Source organism: Rhinolophus hipposideros, assembly GCF_964194185.1.
Source record: "Rhinolophus hipposideros genome assembly, chromosome: 2".
Classification (NCBI taxonomy): Eukaryota; Metazoa; Chordata; class Mammalia; order Chiroptera; family Rhinolophidae; genus Rhinolophus; species Rhinolophus hipposideros.
In genome coordinates, this window is record NC_138048.1 from 10,427,417 (window position 1) to 10,439,690 (window position 12,274).

Below are 12,274 nucleotides of genomic sequence, written 5' to 3' on the forward strand. Positions count from 1 at the left end.
GAGCAGTTTCTTGTTTCTCCCTGACAATATTAATTATATTTACTTCTGAGTTTTCTGTTCCCTTGAGTTTCCTCTGGGGTCTTTTTTTTGTTGTTGTTGTTGTTGTTTTGACTTGGTTTGTTTGGTCTTTGTCTTTACAAATGTCTAGTGATCTTTGGTTCTCTGTTTATATTAAAGAGCCAAACAGTAGAAATTTGACTGGAACCTCTGTGTGCATGAGTGGGGTATGACCACTGGTGAGCTTCCCACAGGTGAGTCAGCTGGAATTTTCACTGGGGAATGTCAAATATTAGTAACTGTAGGGTTCTTTGCTTTTAGGTATCTTGAATTCATGAGACTTTCTGGGACTTCTATGAGGCAAATTGACTTGTTTCTCATCATCAACACTTAGTATCAATTTATAATTCTTCCATCTGCTTTCTCTATCCATATATTGTGGTAGAAAAGATGTTTTCTAGTTTAATTTAAAAAAACGGAGTTTGTGTTTGAATTTATTATTCTCCTTGTGGTTTGAGAATATTTTCAAAGAGGAAAGGAGAAAGAAATCTTTTTACTCCACCACTGCGGACTGGATTTTAGGAAAATTTTTGTGAGAACTATAACATAGAAAAGAGACTGGGGGATATGATAGGTAGAATTCTAAAGGTGTCGTCCCAGGATTTGTGTCCTCTATCCAAACACTAATCTGAGTATTGCTGTGAAGAACTTTGCAAATGGAATTAAAGCTACTAAGAGGGAGATTATCGTGGATTTTCCTGGTGGGCCCAATGTAATCAACTGAGCCCTTAAATAGGCAGAAGAGTCAGTCAGAGAGATGTGGCAGAAGAGAAGCAGGGGGTCGAGGTAGGAGAGGTCAGAGAGATGGGAGACTTGAGAAGGACTTGATCTGCAATTGTTGACTTTGAAGGCACTGTGGACCATGAGCCAAGGAATGTGATCCGCCTCTGGAAGCTGAGACAACCCCTGGCCTACAGTTAGCAAGGAAATAAGGACCTCCCTCCTATAGTTCTAACACCGAATGCTTCCAGCACCTTGAGGGAGCCAGAAGCAGATTCTCTCCAGGCTGGCTGACACCTTGCTTTTAGCCTGGCACCCAGCAGTGTACCCTGGACTTTGACTTACAGATTATAAGTGGTGGCTTTAAAAAGTCGCTAAATTTGCAGCAATTTGTTGCAGCAGCAATTGAAAACAAATACAGGGAGACTGCTTCAGTGCACGTGAGAGAGGCAGAGGGAAAGATGGGGAAAGAGAACACTGGAAACTTGCTGTATGTTGCGAACGAAGAGCCCCTGGGGCAATCCTGAGAAGACGTCACTTAACCTGAGATGGAGCCATAAAAATACTCGGCTCTGTGACTTTTATCTTTGAGTTCGGAGAATGGAAATTATTAACCCAAGAGACAGTTATGTTGTTTCAAGATGTGTTGGAGGTTCTCATGGTATCTGAAGGCAGTCAGTATGCCTGCCCCGTGTATCCCCTCCCACACTAGCTGTGGTGTGGCCACGTGACTTGATTTGGCCAATCGTCAGCCTGCTGTAACCGTGAGTTTCACATCCTCACATTCAACCACATTGTAAGATTGAAAATATTTTTGTTAAAAAACCCTAGAAAGTTTGAAAAAGCAAAACTTGAATTTGCCCCGGACCAAGCACGACACTGAATCCACCCGAATGAAGTGATGTGCGGGGAGACGCTGTTGTAGCCTAGATGCGAATACAGTCATGTGCAACTACTCTGCCATTTTACATTCGGGACACGAGGGTCCTGGAACGAGTTCCGCTGCGGATACCGCAGGACCACTGTGCCCGCAAACCTGGCCCGCACACAGATGCGCGCTAGTGTACTGGGCTGTGCCCCTTGGGGATGGGGATGCTGCTGGACGGGCTGTGAGGAGGCCTGCTGCCGGGGGGAGGGGGGAGGCAGGAGGCCTGGGGGCTGCAGGCCGCTTCTAAACGCTTTGCAAATAATTGTCCTCTTAATCTATTTGCGTGCAGGTAAACATTGATAAACTTGAAAATGAATATATTTTCTTTAAAAAGCACCAAAACCAATGCATAGGGGTTCTCCTCTCATCTGTCTCCCACCTCTGAGGTTTTCGGCTCCGCTCATTATCTCCATTATCGTCACAAGAGACCCAGATTCCTCCTTAAGAAGCACCGGCAGGACTGAGAAGGAAGGTGAAGGAATTATCACACACATATTAATTTCTCCTTCTTTTTTAATCCTGTCTCGTCAGTAAAAAAGTCATTCTCGTTGTGGTTGAGTGGATGGTGGTGGTGAACTTCTCCATGTCTAATTTCACAAATATGTGCTTCAGTTAACTTTGGCAAATGGGATAACTAACAAAGTTCTCATTCAATTTTCGATTTTAGAAGAACCATTAATCTGGAAAACAAATGAAAATAAATGATTTTAATGATTAATATATATTTTCTCAAAATGAGACTTATTAATATAGGTTTAAATAGAAACTATAAGACCCCAAACTCTTGTTTTCTCTCTTATTGGGCTAATTCTTTCATGGGGCATATCTAAGAGTCAAAGTCAGAAAATCATTCAAGAAGAGGATGTGTTTGGGGTTGTTTTTGGTTTATTGTTTGTTGGTTTGGTTGGTTTTTGCCTGTTCTCTTTTTGTTTTAAAGACTGAGGACAATCTAGTCTTCCCCAAGCACTTTGACTTAAGAACTGCATCTTTTATACTAGGTACTATTAATAGGAAGAAGCTGGACAGGCTTTCAGAAATCAAAATACAAACAAACCTCATTTAATGGGAATGTTCAGGGGAAGAGTCATTCCGATTAATTAAATTTTCTGGTAAACTAAAAATGAACCCAACACTCTTTGTTGAAATCTTTTCATAGAAAAATCTTTCAAAAATGCATTAGCCCCTTTAATGCCTTAGGAAGTACAGGATGGTTAATGTAATTGAATCTTTGTTTGATAATCGAAGTCCTTGCAGTGCCCCAGAAAGATCATTATGAACATAAATACTCATTGTATTATATGGTGGACGACGTAGACAGTTGAGGAGATTGTGTTGAATGGATAGTCAGCGCAAGCTATAATCGGAAAAAGTGTGCGTGTGTGATACACATATCCCATGTATTCCATTTGTGTCTGTGTATCTTTGTGCTTTTCTCTTGAAATCAGAAATAAAAAATAATCATGTCCCAGTTAATTGATTTAAGTCACATTTTTTTTCTATGTGATCATAATTAGATTTCTCAAGACCAGCTTTAAAAGGATAATGATGTGGTTCCCCACATTATGTAAAGTTCTGACATGGCTGTAATTTTTCTTTAGGAACTTTTTGCCTTCACCTTCATTGTTTCACCTTATGAAAAGGCAATATAACAATATTACAGGTAGTATAACAATACAACTATTTTCAGTCCTACACATTACTTTCTAGTCTTCACCCTCTGTATATATATTTCTGCAAAGCTGTGATCGTAGTGTAACTTAACATCTTGCATTATTTACTTAATACCGTATAAGAAACACTTTTAGGGGGGTGGAAGATGAGAGTAAGGGGGATCAAATATATGGTGATAGAAGGAGAACTGATTCTGGATATGAACACACAGTGGGATTTATAGATGATGTAATACAGAATTTTACACCTGAAATGTATGTAATTTACTAACAAACGTCACCCCAATAATTTTTTTTTAAAGTAAAAAAAAAAAAAAGAAACACTTTTGGTGTTCATAGGCATTCATAGGCATTCAATCATGTAATAAATATTTGACTGCCTAAGATGTGCCAGGCACTGTTCTGGGTGCTGAGTACACAGAGAAAGAAAAGGACAACAATCTCTATCCTCACAGAGCTTACAGTATTGTGGATTATCATTTTAAATAGCTGCATAATTCCCTTTTGCTTTTAATATATTTTCATACTTGTTGGTGGCACCTTTTGACCTCAGAGCCGAAGGGTCCTTGTGTTGTCTCTCTAATGATCTCTATGAAAACTAGCTCTTAAGCCCTTAGGAGGCTGTAAACTCACTCTAAGGTTAAAACAAAAAAAAAAGCAACTGGTAACATAACACTTAACCCTGCATTAGGCATTGTTCTAAGCATTTGTAAAACACATTCAGATTGCACAACAACTCTATGAGGTAGGTACTATCAATAGTAGTACCTACCTCCGAGGTAGGTACTATCAATAGCCCCATTTTTCAGAAGAGGAAACTGGGGCACAGTTGAACAGAGAGATATGAACAGTATGTTTGGGGGACATTGAAATAATTGTTCTGGCTAACGGTAGTAATGGAACCTCACTTTCACCGAGTAGTCATTATGTGCCAAGTATTGTTCTGAGCTCATTAATTCATTTAATTCTCCCAACTATCCTATTTCAAAAATGAGGAACCTGAGGCACAAATTAGTAAATAACCCGTCAAAAGTCATAGAGCGTAAATGGTAGCGGTGGGGTTTGAACCCTGGCAGTCCTGCGGAGTATATATTCTCAATTACTTGCCTCTCACCAACTGATATTTTGACATCTTGTTCTTCCAGATTGTATTTTAAGAGTAGAAAGGGAAAACTATTGCATCTCCAGTGTGTGACTTCTGAAGCGTGAAATTATGATCCTTCTCCACTGACAGTACTATTTGGACTCTGCTGTTTTCACCCCAAGGACAATTTGAACAGACAACCAGCAAACATTAGACTTGTGAGAAGTAATCAACTGACAATGGCTAATACTGCTCACAAATAAAATGTATTACAAAAGCACAAACTTGCTGAGAATATCTTTCTCGTGATATTGAAAACTAAAAATTGCCATGGAAAATTAGACTCATAGAAATTATGAACACAAAACAAAACTCCAAACATTAGACCTTCTTAATAATATTTAGATCTGTTCGATTTGACCCAGATAAAATTGGAATTAGAAAAAATGAGGGCTACAAAAGAAAACCCAAGGCAGCAAAAATATAATCAGAGAAGTTTGATATGGACAAAAACTTGAATGGAAAATCAAACCTCTGTTGGAAATTCTACATAAAGGAGATCTGATTTCAATGAAAATAATTTCAATAAAATAAAAATGGGAGTATAAAACAGAAATGGAAATAATTTCATAGAAAATTGATCGAGGATTTAAATTATCGTAATGGCATTTGCCCCAGAAAATTTGTATCAGTTCTTTCAAGATGAAAATTCATTAAAGTGAACGTCATCCGATGACAATATCTTATTAATGCATAATAGTACTTATTAATATCTTATTAATACATAATACTTACAAAACATTCACAGTGTTGAATAGTGGAACCCAGTTATCCTATATTAAGAATACCATGGCATATGAATCTACTTTATAAAATTCAAAAACATGCAAAATTTAAGTTCAGGGATACATTCTTGTGATAAAAGCATATAGATAAGTAAAAAAATGATAAAATTCAGGAAGGTGGTTGCTTCTGGAGGAGGGAAATGATGAGATGGAAGGACAAAAAGGTGCTTAAGGAATCAGTCAAGTGGTGGCTATGTCAAGATGGATTTCATTATTATTGTTGATACTTTAGTATATTGTTTTTATATATTATACATTTCATAAAACTTTTCTCATCTGTATTTTTAAATTTTCCATAATGAATATGTATTGTTTGTTATATCAAACTGACAAAATAAATAACAAATGTAATAACATCCAAAAGGAAAAACAAAAGAATCCCATGCAGAGATATGGCTGAGCTTGTTAGTGTCTGTCCAGAATCCATTCCCCTTTTTGTTCAGGTAGCCACTGCCAATAGCCTATGCTGCACACTATTTTAAATCAATTTAATTCTTTTAAACAATCTGTAGAATTTACTTTGGACCTCAAACTTAACTTGCACTTAGACTTAGAAGCAATAAATAAACTTACTGATCATCTACTTTCTGCTTTGTTAGCAGCTGTAGGCATTCATCCAAAAAAAAACCCCAAAACCCCCAATCCTTTGTTTCAAGGTACACAAAATTAAATTGAAGAATAGAGACTCATGATGGTATAATTGAGACTATGTACAAGAGAATCTATGATAGATAATAACATGAGCAGCAATTCAGAGTTGTGAAAACACCCTTTCTAATGACTACTCAGCACTATGCATGGGGCTAAGCATTCAATATGCACACGATACGTGTTTGCTGACGAGGTCCACGTTTGGAATTGTTCAGTTTTGAAAGCTGAATAAAATTTCTACAATAGAGATGGAGGAAGACATTGAGGAGAAAGAGAAAAAGGTCCAGAGTGAATGCTTTTTCTTTGTGCTCTCCTAGCACATTAGGTCTTTCATAGCAACGTACCCATTGCAGTGTAAATAGAGAGCTGTCTCCTCTGTTAGACCCGCTTTGAGGGTAGGGATTGTGTCTTACTGATCTTTGGAAGAACCCCAGCATTTATCTGGACACCTGTTTTATAAAGGCCACTCAATAAATATTTGATAAATTCATAAAAGATTGAATGAGTGAATAAACAAATAGGAAAACCCAAAGAATACTCAGGGTTTAGTGAGTTAACTAGCTGGGCGTGGAAGGGGAACTAATCTGGAGGTTGCTGCCTGTCAGTCTACATTGGGCTTTATTCTGCAGAGAATGGAGAAACATGGTAGATTCTCAACATGGTAATTACAAACTGTTGAAGTGAGCATGAGTACACTAGCAGTAACCCTTTATTGACTGGACTAAGTGCTTGGTGTGTGGTAACTTATTTAACCCTCATCATTCTAAGGATTAGGTAACATTAACTCCATTTGTGTTAAATGAATCTCCAAGAGGCTAGGGAAATGATTTAGAATCACACAGTTAGCAAATGGCCCAGCCAAGACTTGAACTCTGGTGTGTTTTATTTCAATTCCCATGCTTCCCATCATGCCACAGTGTCTCCACAGTGATTCCCTGGTGGTGACAGGAAGCATGAACAGGACAATACTTGGGGTATTTGCAGCTCTTACACTTGGGTGTCTGAAATGTGAAAACGCAGATTTGTCTCTGTGTGACTGAAGCAGAGAGTTAGTGATGTAAAGAGATTCACCTCTTCTCATCGTGAATTGATTTCAACTTTTTTTCAAAATGTGTCAGAAATCCACACAAAAAACCAGTAAGTTGATATTTTGACTATTTTATGCATTTAACAATAACAATTTGAGCTGCTGTGGGGACAAAACCCCAAAAAAGCAGTTTCCAGGCTCTCGGCCTCACATAGAAAGGTGCTGGCTCGGGTAGTAAATGGCCATCAACTGTGATCAGATGCCAGCAGCTGTGGCTAGTTGGCCGTCAGCTGTAACCCGTAGGCCATTGGCCACTAATATAACGGCTGTGGCTACGCTAGCAGAGAGAGAATGGGGGCTAGCAAGAGGATGGTGGCTGGCAAGCGCGGACTGCTGTTAGGCAGATTATGTAGATCCTGCTTCCTGTGTCTCCAGCCCAGCCGCCAGCGAGAATATATTGGTTTGACTCCCCTACTTATGGCTCCATGGGTGTTCCTTTTTGGCCTTACCGTGTCCTGCGTTCTTGGGCGGGGAGTGGGAGCTGAGACCTTGCACGACAAATGGCGCAGCGAGCAGGGTCCCCTGCGTGACAGCTGCTTTGTATATAAATGACATTTTTATGTATAAAAATTTCCTATTGTTATTCATTCTTGAAAAATACAAAAATATAGAAAAAATGTACTTTCCTAAACTTCCTAAAATCTGCTTTCCTAAACTTCCTTTCTGGAAGTTTCCATCTGCAGTCAACGGATGGAAATATTCATTTGGATATATCCTACTATCGTGTCAAGTGTTAAACAGTGCCTCTCCTAAGCCTAGAACTTCTCGTCAGATGAATTTCTCAGAATACAGGGATAGAAGGAAGTGTTCCGTCCGTTATTGTAAGACCAAGTCCAACTTCATCTCTGTCTTCAATAAATTATTCTCAATCAGGTAACTCAAAGAGGTGTCAGGTTTTGTTCTATGAACTCAAAAGGAAAATATCTGTTCCCTCGCCTTTTCCGATGTTATTTAATTCTCTGAATATTTGCATTTAGTATTTGACAAATGCTAACGTCTTCTCTTGGGGGTTCATGATAGTAAAGCCACTAATTCTTTCCATCTTTAGAAAAGTGGTTCTCTGTGAATTAATTTTGACTCATTTCAGTAGCAGTGATAATACAGCATTCATTTGTTATTTCAGTGGCTATTACTTGTATCTGGACACAAATTGCTTTATAATTCAGTCTTTATTTTCCAGTTGCCCAAAATAATATCCTCAGTAGGTAAGGCCTTTTAGCAAAAAATTGCTCCCAAATATTCTGCGTTCTAATGCCACCTGATTTTCCTCAGAGCAGAATCTTAGTGGACTCATAGAAGATTTGAAATCCAATGTCCATCTACTGCTCAAGTACCAGAAGCAATAAATGGCTTTTTTTTTTTGCAGGTGATTAAATAACAAAGTGCAGCTGGGGCATCTCAGAATCACCAGGCCAAAATGATGCTATTTAATGAATTCCTTGACTTGGAGAAATCTTTCTAATACACAGGAGGAAAAGAGGTGAAAGAAACCAGTCTTTTAAAACTTCGTCCCTGGAAGGACTGTGACTGCTATCTTCCTGGGGGATCATTGACATCCCATCAAGGTTGAATTACTGGCTTAGCTGAATGGGTCTGGGAGGATGAATCTAAAATCAAATGCAGGTTGAAGAGCACAATCTATGAAGAAAGGCGGTGGATGCAATTGAACAATCATACGTGAGGGGATATAAGTTTGGTTTATTTGAAATTGAACGTGACTGAATCTTTTTGTCACTCAGTGATCAATACATATTCTAGAAAAAAAGAAAACTACCCTGTTTCAGATGCCTTCCAGTCTGAGGATTCAGCAAAACCCTCTCCTACTCAAATAATTTCACCTTCTCATTCCATTTGTTTCTAATGGAAAACTAATTATCTACAACATTTGGGGCAGGGCCATCACTCAGCCTCTCCCTCCTTCCTGGAGCCAGGCAAGGCTGTGTGCTTCTAAAACTAGGCTCTGAGAACATGTAGCTTCTTAACTTTCCCTCTTTGTCCAACAAATAGTTCGTGCCTTCTGTGTAGCAAAGACGATTCTAGGCATGTGGAAAAAGACCCACAGAATCTCTGCCCTGTGTCTTCTGCTTTTCCCTTATTTCACATGAGAATACTTGTGGGGACAGAGCCTTAGAGAGCAGTTTCCAGGCTCTTGGCTTCATGAGGGGAGGTGCCGGCTCAGGTAGTAGTTGGCCGTCAGCTGTAACCATTGAGCCATTGGCCACTGATATAACTGCCGGGCTACGGAGGGAAGCCAAGGAGAGTGGAGGAGTGTCGGTCGGTTGGCAGCAAAGCGGACAGCAGGTCGCATGTCGTTTAAACCCAGCCTCCAGTGAAACCATAGTGGTATGTCTTCCCTACCTATGGCTCTGTGGGTGTTCCTTTTTGGCCTAGCCATTTCCTGCATTCTTATGTGGGGAGCAGGAGCAGAGACCCCACAGGAGACCCGCCGACAATACTCATTTGAAATTAAGTGCCTTTTCATTACTAATAGTATTTTAGGAAATTACCCCATTGGATAGATTTGGAAATGAGTGAATGAGTCTGGTCTTTTCCTTCATAGATTTTCTCTTTCATAGTTGAAGTCATACTGTATTCAACATTTTATGATTTTTTTTTCCCATCACTCCTAGTCCCAATCTTGATAATGGTTTGTAAGTAGTTTTCCATGTCATTGCACTTTTTCATAAATATTTAGGTGATTTGGGGGCAGCAGAGCAGGGAATCTTTGGACTCATGCAGTATCCTTTTGATCAGTGGCTTTCTAGCCTTTTTTCTTTTTTTAACCACAGTCCACAAGGAGAAATACATTAGGACCCTATACTCAGACGCACACACTCCTGAAACAAAAATTTCATGAAACAATACTCACCCTTACTACATGCTATGCACTGATGTATTTTTTCTTTTTAAAAAGATTTTTTATTAAAACATAGCTAACATACAATATTGTATGAATTTCAGGTACACACAATAGTTATTCAACATTTATATACCTAAAGAATTAATCACCATAATTCCAGCAACTGTCTGACACAGTACCAGCTATCACAATGTTATTGAGTGTATTCCCCATGCTGTACATTACATCCCTGTGAGTTATTTGTTTTATACCTGGAAATTTGGACCTCTTATTCCCCTTGACCTTTAACACCTCCCTTTTTAAATTTTTCAATTATAGTTGACAATTTTTTATATTAATTTCAGATGTACAGCATAGTGGTTAGACATTTATATAATTTAAGAAGTGATTCCCCCTGACTAGACTAGTATCCACCTGGCACTATCCATAGTTATTACCATATTATTGACTATATTCCCTATGCTTTACTTTACATCCTCATGACTATTTTGTAGCTACTAACTTGTACTTTATCCTGTCCCCCAAGCCCCTCCTATCTATCACCCCAATAAATCTAGTACCCATCTAACACCACAGTTATTACAATATTATTGACTATATTCCTTATGCTGTACCCTACATTCTCATGACTACTGTGTAACAACCAATTTGTACTTCTTAATCCTTTCCCCTTTTTCACTCACAGCCCAAACCACCCTCCCATCTGGCAACCATCAAAATGTTTTCTGTATTTATGAGTTTGTTTCTGTTTTGTTTGCTTTGTTCTTTATATTCCACATATAAATGAAATCACATTGCATCTGTCTTTCACTGTCTGACATTCTCCACTCAGCACAGTATCCACCAGGTCCATCCATGCCGTCACAGACAGCAAGAACTCATTCCCTTCCATGCCGAGCAATATCTCATTATAGATATGTACCACCTCCTCTTTATCCATTCATCCATCGATGGACACCCAGGCTGCCTCCACATCTTGGCCATTGTAAACAATGCTGCAATGAACATATGGGTGCACACGTACCCTTGAAGTAGCGTTTGGGTGTCTTCAGATAAATATCCAGAAGTGGGATTACTGAGTCCTTCTTTGTCACTTGTTTTAGCCTTTGTTTTAAAGTCTATTTTATCTGTTATAAATATTGCTACCATAACTTTTTTGTTTTGTTTTCATTTTCATGAAATATTTTTTCCCCCATCCCTTTACTTTCAGTCTATGTGTGTCTTTTTATCTGAAGTGAGTCTCTTGTAGGCAGTATATGTAAGGGTCTTTTCTTATCCATTCAGACACCCTACCTTTTGATTAGAACATTTAATCCATTTACATTTAAAGTTTAAAAGGTTAAAAATAATTGCAAAAACTCCAATTGCTTTTGCACCAACCTAATAATTGTTGATAGACATATAGTTAGTGCCATTTTATTATTCCTATTTTTTAATCTTTTTTTTTGTATTAATAAATTCCCTCTAACATTCCTTGTAATACTGGTTTGGCGTGAGGAACTCCTTTAACTTTTTCTTTTCTGAGAAGCTCTTTATCTGTCCTTCAATCTTAAATGATAACTCTGCTGGGTGGACTAATTTTCATTGTAAGTCCTTTCTTTTCATCACTTTGAATATGTCCTGCAATCCCTCATGGCCTGCAAAGTTTCTGTTGAGAAATCAGCTGACTGTCTTATGGGATCTCTCTTGTAGGTAACTAATTGCTTTTCTCTTGCTGCTTTTAAGATTCTCTCTTTGTCTTTAACCTTTGGCATTTTAATTATGATGTGTCTTGGTGTGGGCCTCTTGGGGTTGATCTTGTTTGGGACTCTCTGTGCTCCCTGGGCTTGAATGTTTATTTCCTTCACCAGGTTAGGGAGGTTTTCAGTCATTATTTCTTCAAATAGGTTTTCAATTCCTGGTTCTCGCTCTTCTTCTTCTCATACTACTGTGATGCCAATATTGGTATGCTTGATAGTGTCCCAAAGGCCCCTTAAACTGTCCGCATTTTTTTGGATTCTTTTTTCTTTTTGCTGTTCTGATTGGGTGTTTTCTGCTACCTTATATTTTAAATTGTTGACTCGATCCTCTGTTTCATCTATTCTAGTCTTGATTCCCTCTAATGTATATTTCATTTCAGTTATTGTATTCGTCATTTCTGACTGGTTCTTTTTAATATTTTGTATCTCCATTTTTATGTTTCCTATCTCTTTGTGACTTCTCCTTAACATCATTGAGCATCCACATAACCAGTGATTCGAACTCTGTGTCTGGCAGATTGCTTCTCTTCACTTTGTTTAGTTCTTTTTCTGGAGCTTTGTTCTGTACTTTTATTTGGGACGTTTCTTTGTCTCCCCTTTTTGGCTGCCTCCTTGTGTTTTCTTTTATGCAAG

The 12,274-nt window shown here is 38.4% G+C and overlaps 1 long non-coding RNA gene across 2 annotated transcripts in view; it reads left to right on the forward strand.

The window, feature by feature from the left end:
• LOC308504283 overlaps window positions 1-12,274 on the forward strand; it is a 124,377-nt gene that overhangs the window by 89,549 nt on the left and 22,554 nt on the right. Inside the window, exon 3 of one of the 2 annotated variants that reach the window (XR_013994340.1) lies at window positions 8,409-8,634. The exons of the other annotated variant lie outside the window; for it this stretch is intronic. This is a non-coding gene — a long non-coding RNA (uncharacterized lncRNA). Of the gene's footprint in view, window positions 1-8,408; window positions 8,635-12,274 lie in introns of those variants that run through there. 2 annotated transcript variants of the gene reach the window in all.